This window comes from Peromyscus maniculatus, chromosome 3, assembly GCF_049852395.1.
Source record: "Peromyscus maniculatus bairdii isolate BWxNUB_F1_BW_parent chromosome 3, HU_Pman_BW_mat_3.1, whole genome shotgun sequence".
NCBI lineage: Eukaryota > Metazoa > Chordata > Mammalia > Rodentia > Cricetidae > Peromyscus > Peromyscus maniculatus.
In genome coordinates this window covers 136219685-136238515 of record NC_134854.1, presented here as the reverse complement: position 1 = coordinate 136238515, position 18831 = coordinate 136219685, and the positions used below count along the sequence as shown (strand labels likewise).

At 51.5% G+C, this 18831-nt stretch overlaps 1 protein-coding gene across 7 annotated transcripts in view; it reads left to right on the top strand.

Moving 5' to 3' along the window:
* Atp2b2 (ATPase plasma membrane Ca2+ transporting 2) overlaps positions 1–18831 on the top strand; it is a 327223-nt gene that overhangs the window by 57070 nt on the left and 251322 nt on the right. For all 7 annotated transcript variants that reach the window (XM_076567620.1, XM_076567626.1, XM_076567627.1 and 4 more), the window contains exon 2: positions 15113–15158. The gene's annotated coding sequence lies outside the window, so the exon portion shown is untranslated. The remainder of the gene's footprint in view (positions 1–15112; positions 15159–18831) is intronic.

Here is an 18831-nt window from a genome sequence, read left to right as displayed (position 1 = left end):
GTTTCTGATCCAGACCAGGACAGTCGCCTCGTGAGACACTCGGAAACACGTGGCCTACTGTTGCAAAGGTTACACTTGAGCAGAGTGGGAAAGGCAAACTTACCCAGCTTCCTCGAGGCAGAAGCCCTGCAGACTGACGCAGGCCAGGCAAGCGTCTTGGCTACGGGTTTAGAAAGCGGGCACCGTGGAGCAGGGAGGAGAGAAGCGACTACCGGTAACCACAGCTCTGGCTCACTGGAACGGAGACTGGTCCAGGGAGCTCACAGACGCTTGTCGGATGCTGGGGCACACACACTGTCTCGGCTTCCTCACTCAGGGGTGTTATTTTAAAAGCAAGAACAGTAAAGGTTTAGCTAGTCTCCTCTTCTGGGAGACCTGGTTTTTCTTGACCGTACCAGTAATCCCCCAAATGTGCCTTTTCATTAAAGTCCTTATTTCCAGGCCAGATTTGGTGTCACAGACTATGATCTCAGTGACTCAAAAGGCTGAGGAGGAGGAGGATTGTAAGGTCAAAGGTTGCCTGGGCTACAGAGAAAGTTTGAGGCCTGGAAAACTTTAGGGAGACCTTTCAAAATAAAATGTAAGGACCGGGGTGGGGATATTGGTCAGTGATAGAGTGTCGGGATTCATACCCCAGCAATGAAGAAAAAAACAAAAGACAAAAGACAAAAAAAAAATAGCAACAACAAAAACCCTCTTATCATCAAAGAAGACTGTACTTGATTTTGAACAAATTCATAGCACAGTGTTAGTGACTGACAGGTTCCCTTCCTGGCTCGGGTTTATTTACAAGTGAGGGCTCATTCACTTCAAAGAAGGGACTGCTTCTAGCCTAATTCCAGCAGGATGCGGCCTGAGTAGGAGAAATAGATCATGTCTGGGAGTCTGGGGAAGTCTAGCCTGGAGGGATTCGTGTCTGCAGTCCTCAGTGACATCAGCCTGACCTGGAAGCCTCCCAAGAGTGTGATGCCATCAGTGTGCCCATTCCCCTGGTGGTCCTGTGAAGGTGGCTGTGAGCACTTCTGCTTCAGAAATGGGGGAAGAAAAGCTCAGCGAGGTCAAGTCACTCATCCAGTGTCACACAGTGAGGACGTGGCGGAGCAACAATTCCACTGGTCGAGGCTAGCCCCTGCTTGGACATGTTTTTCATCTTCTTCCTTTTGTGACATTTTGCAGCTCTGGCTCTGGTTGTGATCAGGAGTCACACAGAGACCCCGCATGTCATGACCTCAGATAACCCCCAGCCAGTAAGCGCAGAGGGAGAGAGTGCTAGATAGTGGAGATGAGCAGGACACCTCCCAAGCTGTCACAACACAGGGACCCAGTGACATAGGGACCAAGCCAGGCCCTGTCTAGCGTGGCCTTTACAGGGCAGAGTCATCCAGATCACTTGCAGGGTCCCCAGCAAGCTGGTTAGTTCTCTTTCCACATGTAAAAGCTGAGGGAGACCTAGGAGGGACCAGTTGGTGCCCTGCATTCCCCTGTGACAGACAGGACCAGAACCCAAATCCAGGCAGCCTGTCCTCTCATCCTGTGCTGACGTCACTCTCTGAAGCCGTTGGCTTTGCCTTGGAGCATTTCATCAATAGATTGTTGAGCTCACCAAGAGAGTGCCCACCAAGCACACAAGAAAGAAGACAGAGAGAGAGAGAGAGAGAGGCACACCAGCAACTCCAGCAGAGGCAGGAGTGTCGGGAGGTTCAAGGTCAGCAAGTTCGAGGCCAGCTTGGGCTATATGAGACTCACAAAACAGAGTTTAGAAAACAGCCATGTGCTAAGCCTAGGTAAGAAGGTGAACAAGGGCAGGTTGGTCCCTGTCCCAACTGAGCTTCCAAGTAGGGAGAGGAAAATGTGTAAGGACCCTCTCAACACCTCAGAGTAGAGTGATCTACTCCAGTGGCAAATACAGATGTCCCCAGCCCAGGTTGTGAGGAAGGGGTCAGCACTGGGGAGTGGTGGGGACTGTGGGCCCTCTAAGAGAGCAGCCACACTCAGTGCCGGGCTGTAACAGCCTCGCGAAGATGTGAGATCCAAGGGTCACGTGTCCCTGTTTTTAAGAAAATACAGAAATCTGCAATTTTCTGTGAATTGTTTGTTATATATTCAAAACCCTCCAAACTAACAACAACAAAAACATGTGCCCCACCTATTGCCCCGAGGTACAGAGAAGAATTTTCCAGAAGCCACTGTGAAGATAGAGGCTGTGCCAGGCCTGGGACCTGTTGGCTGTCTCCTGGCCCCTTCAGCGCTGGGTGCCCTTCCTTCTTAGGGTATCTCAGGGCATCTCTCCTGGTGTGCTAGCCCCCCGTGACCCTTCGTCTGTCAGAAGGGAAACTGGAAGGGGCTGGAGAGATGGCTCAATGGTTAAGAGCACTGACTGCTCTTCCTTAGCACCTGGGTTTGATTCCCAGCACCCATAGGGCTGCTCACAGTGATCTTTCCAGTTCCAAGGTTTCTAACACACTCTTCTGACCTCTATGGGTAGGCACCAGGCACTCACATGGTACACAAATATACATGTGGGCAAAACATGTATTACATATAAAATATAATAAATATAAAAAAGATTTTTTAAAAAACTGGGATATTAACATTGCAACACTTTGCACACACTGAAGGCCAAAGTCACTCCTGGCTATGTCCCACGTGCAGTTTTAGCTCTTGCTCAAGAGGGTCCCATGAAGAGGGTCCCGTGTCTTCTCCTGCAGCTGGCAGAACATGCCATGCATGGTGCCCCCAGCTCTGATCCACCCAGCTACAGGGCCAGTGCAGGGCCCCCTGGGCAGGGGTCCTCTTGGTGCCCACAGCAGCCCTTCTGAATGCCCATCTTCCTCAAAGCCTGGCTCTCCGGAGGCCTGTCCTGAGTGGCAGGTACTGAGGTGTCCTTGATTAGACAGGTGGCAGGGGAGTGAAGCGCTCTTAGCATTGGGTAGAGCTGGGTGTGAGTCCTGGCTCTCCCCCTTGCCAGCTGTGTAACCTGGGGCAGATCCCTTCACCTCTCTGAGCCTCAAGAGTCCTCATCTGTGAAATGGGCTGATGATAAAAATGTATAGAGTTTGTATCTACCTGCTACTAAGCTGTTTAATATAATATAATATAATATAATATAATATAATATAATATAATATAATATAATATAATATAATATAATATCGTTAATAATAACACAACAGCGTGTAGCTCAGCCAGTTAAGAAACAGGAAGAATGGAATAGCACTAGGTTCTACAAATACCTTGTTCTGTATAATCCCTGCTTTAACTCTTTTAAGATTTGAAGGGACACTAAGCAATGCCCACCAGGAGCCAGCACCCCCACACACACTGACCACCTAGCAGATACAGACTCATTTGATCCCTGCCCCCACCCTGAGCTGGAAAAAGCCGTTTGAGGAAGCTGAGGCACCAAGGTGGTAGGGATGGTGTTCCTTGCCACCATACCAGACATGCAGCTGGCTGAAAATCAAGTTGGGACCTGTCTCGGCTCAGAACCACCTTTGCCCCCCTTTTCTGCTCCATTTACTCTGAAGCATGGGTTCAGTTTGGAACCATGTGCTCAGAGGAAGAGGAGACCAGGGAGGCATAGATTCCAATCGCAGCCGCCTTCCTTCACCTCTGCAGAGGGCTGACCTCTCACCGGCTAATCAACGACAGGAAATGGAGTCCACAAGAAGTGTGGCAGTGCTTTTAAGTACTAAACAAACCGCAATCTTCACAGCAATCATGTCCCCTGAGCTGAGGAAATCAGACCTTGGAAGTTCAGTAGTCAGGATTGAGAAACTGTTGCAGTTAAAGCCCCGAAGTGTTGCCAATGAGTATTCGAGAGTCTGGCTCAAACCGGCACAGGGCAGCGCCCCACATGTAGTTGTGAGAATGTCTGGTTGGTCCCTGGGGTGGGGGCTCTCTGGGCACCTAATGGCATCCAGTGGCATTCCCTCTGGCCTGGCCTGCAGTCTTGGCAGGCAGACGTGGGTGTGTTTACAGAGAGGCGCTGAGCTGAGCACCCTCAGTGCATCCCGCCCCCACCCATGTGGGTTGTAAAAGGATTGCTGCTTGGCAACATTTTGTTTCAATGAATCGAAGCCAGGGATTAATAGAGTTTGGGAGCTGAGCTGCCTGCTTGGTAGGAGGTAGAAAATAAACAGAGCTTGAAGAAAGTTGATGTGTGCAGTAACAGCTTTTAGAACGAGCATGCGCAGGTAAGGCTTAGGGTGTGGCGCCAGAATGCCCAGAAACGTCCTGGGTCCCATCCCTGCTTGACTGCTTCTCAGCTGTAGGGTCCCCAACTCTCTGGCAATAACTCATCAGAGGGTACGGGAAGAGGACATGATGCAGGCAGTGGGGGCAGGGTGTCCTGTGTGTTCAAAGGACATTCACAGAACATCTGTAGCAATCGCAGCAGCCCTGGACTGTATGTGCCCCCACGGACAGTCCACTGTAAAAAAGAGATGCCTGCTAGGACAGTCATCCTGGCCTCACAGAATCCGAATTTGCAAACTCACCCACTTGGTGGGCATGGTTTGTAATCCCAGACCAGTGACCTGGTGCTCTCCTGGCCATTTGTGGTCACAGGCAGAGTGAAAAATGAGTCACCTGACAAGCATGCTCCCACCTGAAGGGAGCAGGGTCACACTCTGCCTTCAAGGGTCAGCTCTCCTGCTGTGAACAAGTATGCTTCTGGTGGTCTCTCAAAGGCCACAGTTTTCTCATTCGGTGCTTCATGGGGATGGTGTGGCTGTTTATGATGGCTCCCACACAAAGTGTTGATCGTGCTGTGTTCTATGGCTCAAGAAAACAGAAAAGGTGTGTAGGAGGCGGGCTGTGTTCGTGCAGAAGTCAGAGTGTTCGCCGCTATGAGTTCAAGGCCAATGAATATATTCCCTATACCTGTAATAAAATTTCTGAGATGGTCCAGAAAGGTTTGGTGGTCTGGATGAAAAAGGCCCCGGGTAGGCTCATGTGTTCAAACACTTGGTTCCTGGTTGGAAGCACATTTTGGAGAGATAACAGAAGTTGTAGGAGGGGAGCCTTGCTGGAAGAAGTATACCATTGGAGGGGGGGTATACTTTGAATTTATAGCCTTGTCCCACTTCCAGTTTGAGCTCTGGGCTTCCTGTGTATGATCCAGATGTGAGTTCTCGGCTTCCTGCTCCTGCCACCATGCCTCACCCACCATCATGGACGTCTAGACCACATGGACTCTCCCTTGAGTTGTTTTGGTCACTGCATTTTATCACAGCAACAGAAACATAACTACCACAAAATGTTTGCTTTAGATTGGAGAGACGGCGCAGCAGTTAAGGGTGTTTACCGCTCTTGCAGAAGCCCCGAGTTTGGCTCCAAGCACCTACCCTGTAGCTCAGAGCCTCCTGTAACTCCAGATCCTGGGGATCTGGCACCCTCTTCTGGTCTCCAAAGGCACTGCATGCATGTGCACAGTGTCCATCCATACATCCACACAAATAAAATTTGAGGGGGCAAAAAAAAAAAAAAAAAAAGAAAAGAAAAGAAACTCACCAAGTTTTGGCTGACTGTGGTGTTACACCCCTCTAATCCCAGCACTGGGGAGGCAGAGGCAGGCAGGGATCTGTTGAGTTCAAGGCCAGCCTGGTCTACATAGTGAGTTCCATGCCAGGCAGGGCTACATAAGGAACCCTGTCTCAAAAAACCAACAAGAGGTTTGCTTTCGCTCACATCTCTCAGTACCTGACTGCTTTATGCCTGTGGTAGCTCAACACTTCATAGTGGAGGGGGCAAGGGACAGAAGAGGGATGCTCACCCCATCGAGGGTAAGCCATCAAAGAGATGGAAAGGACATGTCAGGGACCCCAAATTATCTTCCAGGGCACATCTGCAATGGCCTGGCTTTCCTACACCTGACCCCAGCTCCTAAAGGTCTCACCAGCCCTCAACAGTGCAGGATTTGGGGACCAACTTCAACACCAGTAAATACTGTGCATTTAAACAGCAAACGGTGCGAGATAAAACTATTCAGGGGCATCGAAGGGGCCTAACCCTGTGCTTACCTGAGAACAATGGTCCCAAACTCACAACTTCTGTTCCCAGTGACTTCAGAGGACAGGGCTTCCTTGAATCAGAGAACTCAGAGTACCAGGAGAGTTTCTATGGCCACTGTTTTGTTGTTTGGGTTTGTTTGCTTTTCTTTTGTTTTTGTGACGGGGGTTTCACTCTGTAGCCCTGGCTGGCCTGAAACTCACTATTGTAGACCAGGCTGGCTGCCTACACCACCATGCTGGCCTTAAGTAGTTTCATGTTTCTAAAGGGAGTTAGGCCAGCTGTGTTGATGCCCACCTATAATCCCAGCATGTGGGAGGTGGAAGCAGGAGGATCAGGAGTCCAGGGCCATTCTCTGTTACATAGTGAGTTTGAGGCCAGCCTGGGCTACATAAGACCCTGGTTGGGGGTGTGGAATATCAGAATAGAGTTGGGATTTTCATGTTTTGACAGTTACTTTGAGTACTTTCAGAAAGACAGCGAAGGGAGGGTATAGCCTATGAAGTCTGTGCCCGGCACTGTTAATGCCACTATCTTGTTCATGAATGTCCCCAATCACAGCTGTCACAGTCTAAGAGGTTACAGTGGAACTCTAGGCCTGGGGCTAGGGTGGGTACTAGATGGCTTCCAGGCCTCACTTCTGCATAATAGCCACCTGAATAATAGCCACTTCTGACTGCCGTCCTTCTGTGGCCAACATTATGTCTGTGCCCAGTGGATGGTTACTTCACACTGAATTCCTGTGTCCACTTTCCTCCATGATGCTATAGCCAGCCCCCCTTTTCTACTTTCCTTCCTCTCATAGCCCCCCATCTTTCTCAGGCGCACCCTGTGGGGCCCTGGGTGCAGATCCCTACCCACATCTCTATTCTTGACAAATACCATGTGGCCCCTCATCCTTGACTTTGCATGATCATCACTCAAGCCCACCAGCATACTGTGGCCCATCTGCCACAGGGCCTTTGCACATGACAAGCCTACCCTTGTTCCCGAACCCACTCATCTTGCCACACCTGTGCCTGCTCCGTCTGTCTAACCTTGAGCCCTACTATGTCGCTTCCCTGATGTTACTGCCCCCGAGAAAAAGTGTGCCCTCAGTGTAGCTCCTATCTCACCTCCTCCTCCTCGCATGACCTGTGTCCGGCAACCTTTCTCGTTTATTTGAGTGACTAATAAATAGGCATCCAACCATAAGCTCTGTAAGGCCAGACTCTGGGGCTGCCTAACACCACTGTGTCCCCAGAGCGCACGGTGGGCCTGGCACCCTGGGGGCACTCAGCAGACACTTCACAGGTGAGAAGACACCTGCCCCTGCTGCACCTTGGGGAGAATCCTAATGAGTAATGCCCCAGGCCAGCCATGCAGTTACCAGACAGAACAGATCTCCTGGCCCTGTCACAACCTTGTCTGTTGTCACGGAAGTGACGCCTCGCCTGTTGGAAGCCAGGAGGCTTGCGGGAGCAGTTAGAGCACACAGCCAGCAAGGGCTGAGCCCAAACCAGAGCCCTGACTTGACTGACACAGAGCCTGGGCTCCAGGCTCCTCCCTGCTGCCTCTGGCTCATGCTTTCCTTCTGTCTGTCTGTCAACTGCACACTGCTGTCTGCAGTCGGGGGACGCTGCAGCCAGGGCCTCAGCATCCGGTTTCACCACTCCCCCTGACTCCTTCTCCCTTTATAGGAACTGACTTCAAGCTGGAGCAGGGCTGTCTCCAGGGCCTCTGCATACTTCTACAAAAGGAGCTCTCCACATAGAGCAGCCAGTCTGCTGGCAGGCCCAGCATGACTGCACAGCCTTGGCTTCTCTCAGCCATGCAGCACTGAGGCAGAGAAATGTATTTGACCTATAACCTCCTGTGTTAGACAGGGGGAAACTGAGGTCCATCACTGGGTCAGAGAATTTGCATAAAAAACAAAGGTAAAGCCAAGGCCCTGTCTGCCATGGGATCAGAAATGTCACCACTCATTCTCTCATCTCAGAGAACTTCCTTCTACTTCTGTAAAGAATGGAAACATGTGTGGACAGGTGAAGCGGGGCAGGTGATCCTAAGTGACCAGAGATGTTGTAGTTATCCACTCATCCATCTATCATCTGCCATCTGTCCACCCCCTTCTCTCCCTATCTGTCTATATCTACCATCCATCCTTCTAATCTGATCATCCACCTATCAGCTATCGATCCTCCCATCCACTCATCCATCATCCACTTATCCACCTATCCACTCATCCACCCATCCACTCATCATCTGTTCATCCACCCATCCACTCATTTACTCATCATCTATTCATCCACTCATCCACTCATCCACTCATCATCTGTTCATCCACTCATCATCTATTCATCCACCCATCCACTCATTCACTCATCATCTATTCATCCACCCATCCACTCATCATCTATTCATCCACACATCCACTCATCCATTCATCATCTGTTCATCCACCCATCCACTCATTCACTCATCATCTATTCATCCACCCATCCACTCATCCACCCATCCACTCATCATCTATTCATCCACATATCCACTCATCCACTCATCATCTGTTCATCCACCTATCCACTCATCCACCCATCCACTCATCCACCCAGCCACTCATCCACCCAGCCACTCATTCACTCATCTGTTCATTCACCCATCCACTCATCTACCCATCCACTCATCCACCCATCCACTCATCCACCCATCCACTCATCAACCCATCCACTCATCCACCCAGCCATTCATTCACTCATCTGTTCATCTACCCATCCACTCATCCATCCATCACTCACCCTTCCCTTCTTTCTCCATCCATCTATTCATCTACCCATCTATCTCTTTCTCTATCTGCATCACCCCCCACTCACCTGTCCATCCACCCACCTGCCCTCTTTTCTCTCCATTGTTTATCTGTCTTCTATCCAGGCATCCAGCTGCACCCTTCTGTGGTTGTCACTGAGTTCTGACTCTGTGACTGACTTCCTGGGAGATGAGCAGGCTCATCTGCAGCCTCCTCGGAGCTTGCAGGACCCTGGCGGTGCAGGGCCAGAAGCCTGCATTTCCCCTGAGCTGAGATGGCTGCACTAATGGAGGGGGTCTACTCTTGGCCTCACAAGGGACAACCAAACAGAAGTGTACAGTCACCAGCCCTGAGGGCTTTGTCTCAACTCTTGTGAACTCTGGCTGCTATTCCTATCAAGGATCCTGTATGAGTACCTGTGTGAGCTGTGGCAGATTCCCAGAGCTCAGTCGTTTGCAACCCTCCCTCCATGGCTGCCGATCAGACTGCCTAGGATGAAATTTCTTCCTGGTTTTATTTTTATTTAGATAAGCTTAGTTTGTTGTCATAGTTGTCATTGTTACCAAAATAAACTTATCTTAGAATGAAACTTCAATGCTACCATAAATGAACAAAGCAGCAATCATAAATAGAAAATAACAATTAGGAAATTTGAAGAAGAGCCCATAATCTAGAATTTGGGAGATGGAAGATCAAGAGTCAAAAGTTAGTCTGCTACAAAGTGAGTTTGAGGCCAGCCTGGGCTACATGAGGCCCTGACTCAAAAACAAAATAAACAATTGAAGAAGGCTGGCTGCTAGGGTCCTTAGATTAAGGGTAAACAGCACTTCTGGTCTGTAGGAGGCCACGCTCCCTACTTAGGAATGCTCCCCAAGGAGCTGGCCCACACTGAGCCTACACCTCTCCTTAAGTTCTGTGTACACCACCTGTCACTAGGGGACAATGGAGATGGGTCACCCTGAGAGCCATGGGGCCATTCCCACCATAGACAGAGCCCTGAGTGCTGCCCTGACCACTGTCTTCTGTGGACACTCTTGAACTGGCCGCCCTGAGACCTCCAGGAGGCTGAGGTCAGGAAGTGGAATGGATTCTGTAACCCAACCTGGTGGGTGTACGTCAGGCCCTGACCTCTGAGGGAAACCAATACATAAAGCGGAACCCAAGCCTCGCAGGTGTCAGGTGTAGCCCTCCCTCCCAAAGACCTTGACCCTGGCCATGACACCCCTAGTCCCTAAAGCCCAGACAGTATCAGGCCCCCAGATGTGGCCTTTCTGAATACCTCATACAGCCAAGTTGAAGCAGAGAGAGATGCTTCATTCAGCCCTGCCACTGACCGATGACCCATACAGACCTTCTCCTCCTCTGGTAACATGTGTCTGTGGAACCAGAAGCCCCAGGCCTGGGCTGGGCTCCAGCACCCCTGCATGTCCCATCACCCTCCCCTGGAGCAGCAAAGCTAGTATCAATTGTGTCCCTTATCTGAAAAAAATGCCCCATGATGGACTCCAGTTTCAGAAGGGTATTTAGGATCTGAGAACCGCCACTGGCTCTGTGCACACACAAAGAGGCCCACTTTCTTCTGTGGTCTTGGCTCCTGCCAGGTGCCAGCCACTGGGAGGGTTATCCCTGCCCGGTCCCTGTCCCAATCAGAACAACCCAGTTAAAGAAGGAGGGGTAGATGGGCAAGGGCTAACAGCTGTGGCATGGTACACATCTCAATCTATTCTTCATTGTCCCATCCAGTCATGGCTGGTGTTGGACACACAAGGCTGCGAGAACTCTGGGAGCTGCTTAGAGCTCAACACTCATCAAAGTGTGCTAGTCACATGTTCTAAACATGTTGAAGTCGCGTCCCCCAATTGTTCCTCCTCAGGATCGCATGGCCTGCTGCTGCAGAGAAAATATGCCTGCTAGTGGAATACAGAGATTTGGGAGATGGGGAGAATAAGAGCTGGGAGGGGGGCATCCTCCTGTCTTGGCCAGAAATGAAACAAGAACATTGTGCAGAGGTTACCCGGAGAGGGTGAAATTCCACACCCCAGATTCCTATTGGCAGAGTGGGCAAGGTGCCTGAGACATCAGTAGGGCCGCCTCTCTTCAGAGCGTGTCCTGAGGAATGCTAGGTGACTCCAGAAGAGATCCTGAGATCAAGTAGGGATGGGAAAGGCTGGGTTGAGCCAACCGAAGCTGGTATGCATCAGACAGGGCTTGTGAGAACGCCAAAGTATTCGTTCTCTTGTGGAATCAACAAAAGGGGCCCAACATGAAACAGTCCTTTGGGACTTCCACTGTGGCATCCGATTTAGAGAATGCTAAGGATTGGTGTTTCCCAAAGTTCATTCTGGTGACTTGAATGTAGGCCAAACCCCAACCCCCAAACAGGGACACTCAAGCCAGAGACCGGCTGCCATTTTCCTAGCATCCTACCAGAAACAGAGGCCAATCCTGAGATGACAACCCGAGGTTCCAAGAAACAACTTGTTTGGGGTATATGCATTGGGTCTTGGAACTCACATTAGCTGAAGTACTCCTGGAGGAGGCAGGAATCCTGCTGAAGAACCAGTGAACACGAGTCAGTGCCCCATGACTTTATGGACCAGCCAGCAAAAAGCCAGGTGCATGCTGGAACCTCATTGCCCCCCCATCTGCCCAGAAGGGGAGCTCAGGGCTCCCCAAAGTTAGTCCCTGTGGACTTGCAAAGGGCGATTGCTCTTTCAAGTGTATCTCCAAGAAGCCTCCCAATTGGCACCACACTAACTTCCTACTTCACCTACCCAGGAATCCAAGTGGCTGGCTGCTCTCCAGTGACTTTTGCCTTTACTCTTCCCTACAGGCTTTTCATTAGCCTCGGTGAGCCCCCCTGTGGCTGCCGCAGAGTGGGAAGGGTTAAACCTCATGCCCAAGTCGGCCAGTGCCCCCAGACTCAGCAGTGCCGCCACTGCCCCAGTGCATGGAGGAGAAACCTCTGGCTGTGGAAGGGAGGCCTAGGAAAGAGGGGCCAAGCCCCCAGTCCTGTCCTGTTTTCTCTCCCAGCTCACTTGCAACGTTGGTCCCCTGCATTCTGGCTGATATCACAGGGGCCCTATTTCTCTGCAGCCATAACTCAGCTCTCCTGAGGTCTGGTCACCACAGGCTGGGGTCAAGGCTTGAGATTCACCTGTACACCAAGGCTGCTGCCCCCCTCAGTCAGCTGACTGTAAGGGGATCCAGGTGATAAGGGTTCACCTGCAGTTCAGAAGGGCATGGAGTATGAGCTGATTGACGGTTGTGACAACCTCTGGCTCTCATCCCGACTTCCCCATGCTGGGACCCGACTCTGTTCCTCAGGTCATCCCTTGGGCCACTCCAGAATCTTCCGTGCTAAAAGGTGGGGGAGTGGTTCCCAACAGCAGCTTTTGTTCTCTCCCAGCCTTTGTCATTATTCATGCATAGAAAAAGGCGGTTACAGGTCCATAGCCATGGTCAGCTAGGACAAAACCTTAGCAGAGATGATACCCAAGAACTGCCCTCCTGGGCCGAGGGATGGGGTCTCCTTTCCTCCATAATGAAAAATTCACCAGCCAAGGCAGATGACTCATCAATCTTTCATTCTAGTCCTTGCTGGGGGGATGGGGCGCCACTGTGAGCCAGACCTTGCTGCCTACAGCCTGGGGACACTACCCCTAGCTCCATGAGCTCAGGGTCTTAGGTGGGGAGGAAGCCTTTGTGGCTTCCCAGAAAGGGCACTGGGCAGGACCAGTGGCCAATTCCACGCTTTCTGCTTGCTATAGAAGAGGGTCACAAAAGGAGTATGTGGCTAGAATATTACTCGGCCATAAAAAAGAATGAGATTCCCATCACGGAGCAACAGGAGAACATTAGGTTGATTGAAATAAATCAGGCACAGAGAGACAAATACTGTTTGTTCTTAGCTTAAAAAATTGATCCAGCAGAATAGAGCAAGATAGTAGTAGTTACCAGAGCCTGGGGGAGGTGGGGGAAGGAGACAGGATCTTGATGGGCACAGGGTACCAATGGGTGAGAGGCCAACGTCTTCAGAAAGTTGACTGACAACCACATAGTATGTATTATGATATGACTAGCAGAGAGGATGGTGAGTGTCCTTAACACAGAGATGATGAATGCCTAAGCTGATGGGAACGGCAGTGACCCCATCAGATCAACACACATGATAGTCTTGTATTGAAGTATCACACTGCACCCCACAAATGTCTACAGTTTGCCTGTACAGAGCAAGTGTCCGGAAGCATCACCATAGCCATGTGGTTAGCACTTCTGTGTGTGGATCTCAGTGGGCACCGCATGTGAGGACCCCTGTGCAGTGCAGGACAGGCTTGGCAGCAGCAGCTGCCTACTGGCCATGCTCTGTTGCCCCAGGGCTGACCTGCCCTGTCTGTACGTGTTCCACAGCTTCGCTGGGACTCCCCCTCTGTATTATAAGATCAGCAGTGTTTGCCTAAGGATCAAGAGAGGCTCCGGCTCAGCCTAGGGGTTGAGGGCAGCCTTGCTGGAGGAATGGCTTTGGAACAATGAAAGTCAGTGGCCACGGCCAGTAGGGAAGGGCAGCCTGCAGGCCAACAGACCCCTGGCACAGCCACTTCCTGGCCATCGCAATCCCTGCCCTTGTCCTCAGTTTCCCCAGCTGTGAAAGTCACGTGGCTTTTCTCTGGAATCTGGTTCTGGAGGCCTGGAGGTGGTTCCCGGACATCTGCTCATCTTTTTTTGCCCAGAAAGATCTAAGGAGGATGTTTCAGACTGCCTGCTCTAGCCCATGACTGCCTTCCAGTCAGAGGCCTGATGTTCCCTGTGACTCTGCACCTGGGTCTCTGTAAACTCGGGCCAGAATGCTTTTCCAGGAAAGGGACAGCCCAGCTCTGATCTAAGAGGAACAGGAAAGGGTGCCATGGCAGGGAACAGGTGTGAGGGGGCAGGGCAGATTCAAGGGAGGGACCCTGGGTCTGGGAGGGGTGGCGAACAAAGCCAACAGTGCGGGCTGAGGCCACCAAGCAGAGCCCAGAGTGTCCACGTGCCCAGTGCTGATGTACAGCCACAGGGTAGAACCCAGGGATTGTAGGGTCTGGTTACCCCAGGCTTGGGACTGAAGGGTGTGGAGAGAGTGGGCCCTGTGGGGAGGAACCGGGGTACAGGGGCACAGGGGCATGGGGCCAGATGTTGGGTATTTGCTCCTTGCCCTTCTCAGCCTGGTCATGTGCCCTGGAAGTGTCCTGACGGGCTGCGTCACAGACTCAGGTCCTGTTCTTCTTCCTGCTAGGTCTGGCCAGTAAAGCGCTCTAGAGAGATGGGAGGGAATGTGTGGGTGGAGGGACACTGAAGTCTGCAGTCTGCTCCTTCTCTTGGGATCACCTGGGACCTGTTGTTTGTCCAGCAGCAGCTGTCTTTCCTCACTACCCTTCCTGGGCCTCCGTGCGGACCCCTCCCCCACCCCGTCCAAACCAGGGACACCAGGAGGGGAATCCCCGCCTGCCCGTGCTGCTGAGCAGCCCGGTCCCGGGAGGCTTCCCTGTTCCTGTCTGCACCTGTGCCAACAGCTCCACTACTACTCAGCCCTCCCAAGACGACATGGTGGCCCCAGGACCCTGATTGGCTCAGCCCCCTGGCTCCCAGAGCAGGCTATATGCATCGTGGCACTGGCCCTTTCACCCCTCACCTCCCAAGGGACAGGTCTAGCCCTCTCCATCCCGAAATCTGAGTTGCCAGATGTAGCCAGATCCATCCCTCTGGGATCATATAGTGAAAGGAGAGAAGGACTCCGGTGAGTTGTCGTCTGGCCTGTACTGGTGCGCGGTGGCACGTGTGACCCCACACACGTACGTCACTGTCCTGGCTGCTTAGTTCTCAACTTGACACAAGCCGGAGTCCTCTGGGAACAGGAAGCTCAGTTGAGAAGATGCCTCCATCACATTGGTGTTTTCTTGATTATTGACTGACGTGGGTGGGTCCAGCCCACCGTGGGGGGGGTGCTTCTCCTAGGTGGGTAGGCCAGAGCTGCATTAGAGAGCAGGCTGAGGAAGTCATGAGGAACAAGTCAGTCAGCAGCCCCCCTCTATTGCCTCTGCTTCACTTCCCGCCCTGACTTCCCTGAGTGATAAAGTAAGACCTGAGAGCCGTAAACCGAAATAAACCCTTTGCTTCCCTTTTGGTCGTGAAGTTTTACACAGCAATAGAGACCCTAACTAAGACAACCGTACATACACAACATAAAGAATGCTAGTGTTTTAATTTAAATTAAAATCTTCAGATCTGGACCCCCGGCTGCTAAGCTCCCTAATGTGTGTGTCTGGTTTTGTCTTCCTGCAGGGTTCGCCACCCTCAGAGTGCGGACTGACGACAGCCAAGGGGACAGGTGAGTCAGTGTGGCTTTCGCCTGTGCGCATACGATGCCAGCTCTGACGATGGCCTCGACTGAGAACAGCAAACCCCTACGTGTGTAGCCTGCCACCCAGATACCCATCTCCTCTCCCCACACCCCACACAGAGAGAGGGAACCCGAGAAAGGGGTGGGAACACTACAGTATGGGCTGGTGTTCTGACTCTTTACTTTGGCTGGAGTTCCGGAGCCCCTGGGACACGTCTCTCAGACGAAGAGCAGTATGCTTTTGTGGATATGTGTCCATTTTATCCATCGTTCACACTGTCGTATCTTTTCACTGCATTTCTTAAATGAATCCATTTCAGATTCATTTCCTATTATCATCTCATTGGGGTCGGCACACCGAGGGGCTTTTTAAAAGCGAAGGTGGGGGGGGCTCTGGAATTTGAGAAAGCAAAGCACTGTGCATGAAATATTGTCAGCAAGGACTAGGGAGCCTGCTGAGGAAATTCCCTGAAGCCCGCTGGCTGCTCTGAGCTAGGCATTTTTGGCCTCTGTCCTGGGCAGGATGAGAGCTCTGTGGGCTAGCCTGGGCCTTTCACCCTCTGTGAAAGATATCTGAGGCTCCAAGGTACTTGTTTACAAAGGACTGGAGACCCAGTGCTCTGCCTGGGGGGCGCCTTGGGAGTGGAGCTGGTTCTCCCTCGCCTGGTAGGTGTGTGTGGAGCTGGCTCTCCTCCCAGAGGGTGTTTGGTAGGAGGGCAGCCTTCTCCAGCTACCTGGCTGACCAGTGGGGCTTAAATCAGTCCTCTGTGGCACACTCTGTGGGGAACGGGAAAGAAGCCTAGAAACTTCCATCCCATCACCCGTGGGGTAGCTGTGACAATTCTTAGACATGACCGGAAGGACGCAGATGGCTTCTGTGTACCATGATCCATGTAATCGACTTGCATGAAGCTACTGTTTCTTTCCAGATGTCGTCTGCACCAGTCTAGGAAGCAGACACCATTTGCTGTAGAAATGGTCTGATTAGACTGGCACCTGCAGGGGTCAGGGCTTTGGGAGCCGGGTTCGGTACTGCTGGCAGGTGAGAGCGGAGGAGCTGGCCCCCTGCTCTGATTTGGTAGTCACCTGAGCAGGTCTCTGGATGCTGAAAGGACCTGGTTTGGCACTTAGGCTTAGGTCTGAGGACATGGCGGGCATCTAAGTAAGGGGCTTCTGGTTTTCTGGCTTCTCCCCACAAGGATGTGAAAGGAGTCTCTTTATCAGCTCAACCTGAGGACAAGGTGGGAGGAGACTGAGGCACAAACCTGAGGTCAGGCCACACCAAGAAGGAAGGAGTGGACCCCAGGCCCACACATCACCACCCTTGCTGGAGATGACAGATAGAACATGCCTCCCAGTTTTGCTCATTTCTCTCCAGGAGTATGCTGATGGGTGTTTTGTGTGCCTCCTGCCTTTATCTCTGTGACCGGTCTAGTCAGTGCACCCGCCTCTGGCTGTCACACAGCTGTCCCCACAGTAGTGGAATTAACGTAGCCAGAAGAGTAAATGAGCATGTTGACCATTACAAGTCCCCACCAGGACCCTGGCCCAACCTCCACAGAAAGGGCGGCCCCCATTCTCCAGCCTGGCACACCAGAGCATGCCCTCCCTGTAAGTAAGAGGGCAAAGCAGGTACCGTGATGGCCTTCAGAGCCTCCTAGAGGTGTCCTGCTCAGATCCTGGGGCCAGAGCAGACCCCAGTACACATGGATCCTGCCCTGGGGCATTGTGGGTAACATGTGAGCCCCTGGTCTTTCAAGCCATGCAGAACTGAATACCAGACACTCAGACTGCTCCCTTTCCATCTGTAAAAAGGCTCTCCACTCCACAGTGTCAGAAAAACAGCCAGGCCACCCCTTTCCCTTCTGTCCATTGCCTCCTGTCCTCCCCTGTCCTTTCGCTGGCCTTCTCACTTAAAGGACACCTTCATCTCAGCCAGTGATGGGAGCCACTTTCTTGTGCTGACAGTGACACGAATGACCCAGGTTTCTTCTCCTTTTCTCTTTGGAAATGTTTAAAATTGTGTCACAGACCACAGGAAATAGTTGCACCATCGCCCTGCACAGCACGATAATGACTAGAAAGCTTTAACATTTCCTCTCTCAGAATGTCAGTAATCCCTAACCAGTAATCCCACTTCCAGGAAGCCCGCCCCAGGAAGCTGCCTGAGATGTGTACAAAGATGCATTCAGGAGGCTGTTTATCGGGGCGTGTTTATATTAGTTATAAATAGAAACAAGTGCATGCCCGAGTGGGGCAGATTGCAGCCTCTGCTGAGCCACCTGCAGATATGGAAGATTCTGGAAGGCAGCCATTGAAAACTGCTTGAGAAGAACCTTTACTAATGCAGGGAACACCTTCATATTTCAGAGTTAAGAGAAAAGGCAGCTTGCCAAAATGATGTTTCTGTAAATACATGGAAAAGAACACACAGGGCAGACAGAAGAGCCTAGGAGGGAGGGAGGGAAGGGGAAGGGAAGGGGAGGGAGGGAGAAGGAACTGAAGAAACCCATATACAGCTCTGCAGGGGAATAGGGGCTCGTTCTCCTCCTTGGGCTTCTCAGTGATCCCTTGGTTTCCCATGGTGATTTGTTCACTGTGTACATATTCACAGAACAGTTACAGTTCAGCCGTTGTCCACCCCGCCTACAGGAGTCGGTGGGCATTTTACAATCTGTTGCATAAAATAAATGGTTAGTCTGATGCTCTTCCTTCTAGAGTGTTTCTTTTCTCAACACCTTTTAAAAAGATGTGCTTATTTTTATTTCATGTATATGAGTGTTTTGGCTGCACGTGTGTGTGTGTGTGTGTGTGTGTGTGTGTGTGTGTGTGTGTGTGTGTGTGTGTGTGCAATGCCTGCAGAGGCCAAAAGAGGACAGAGCCCTGGAACTGGAGTTACAGACAATTGTGAGCTGCCATGCAGGTCCTGGGAACAGAGCCCAGGTCCTCTGAGAGAGTAGCTAGTGCCCTTAACCACTGAGCCATCCCTCCAGCCACCCAGCCCGAAGCCAGTACATTCCTGTGGTCTCCATCCCACCCTTGGTCACTGTCTTGGAGAGTGTGAGTGTGCTGGGCTGCATCAGGGAAGATGTGGCTTAAACAGCAGGAGTTTATTTTCTTGTAATTCCAGAGGCTGAGAATTCAAGTTCAAGGTGTGTCAAGTTTAGTTTTGTTCTGAGGATTCTGTACTGCTGCCCTCTCCCAGGGTCTTTCTTGGTGAGGCTGGCATCTTGCTTTTTTCTTGTAAAGACTGCTTGGATGGGGTGAGGGTTCACACTTGCCACCTCATTTTTATTCAGATCCCTCTGTCTCCAAATGAGATTATTTACAATGGGGTTCCATCCTGATAGACTCAGCAACTGATGGAAACGTCGATACTGAGCATTGGCCGGTGTACCTCACCCACTGAGCATCATAGTTCACAGCACAGCATTCCTGCTGCATAGGGTCATGGCTCCCTCGCTGATCACAGAGTACTGTGACTAAGTGACCTGACTAGCATGACCAGAGACTGTGCCACCCTGGAGGTACCTCAGGAACAGGTCCAAGTTCAAAGCCAGAAGCACAGTAAAGAGGAAAATCTAATTTACGTCATCTTAGGTGAGAGACTTCCTGTACACAGGTTCTAGAGAGCAGGGGCTTGGGGCTTCGGCAAGTAAAC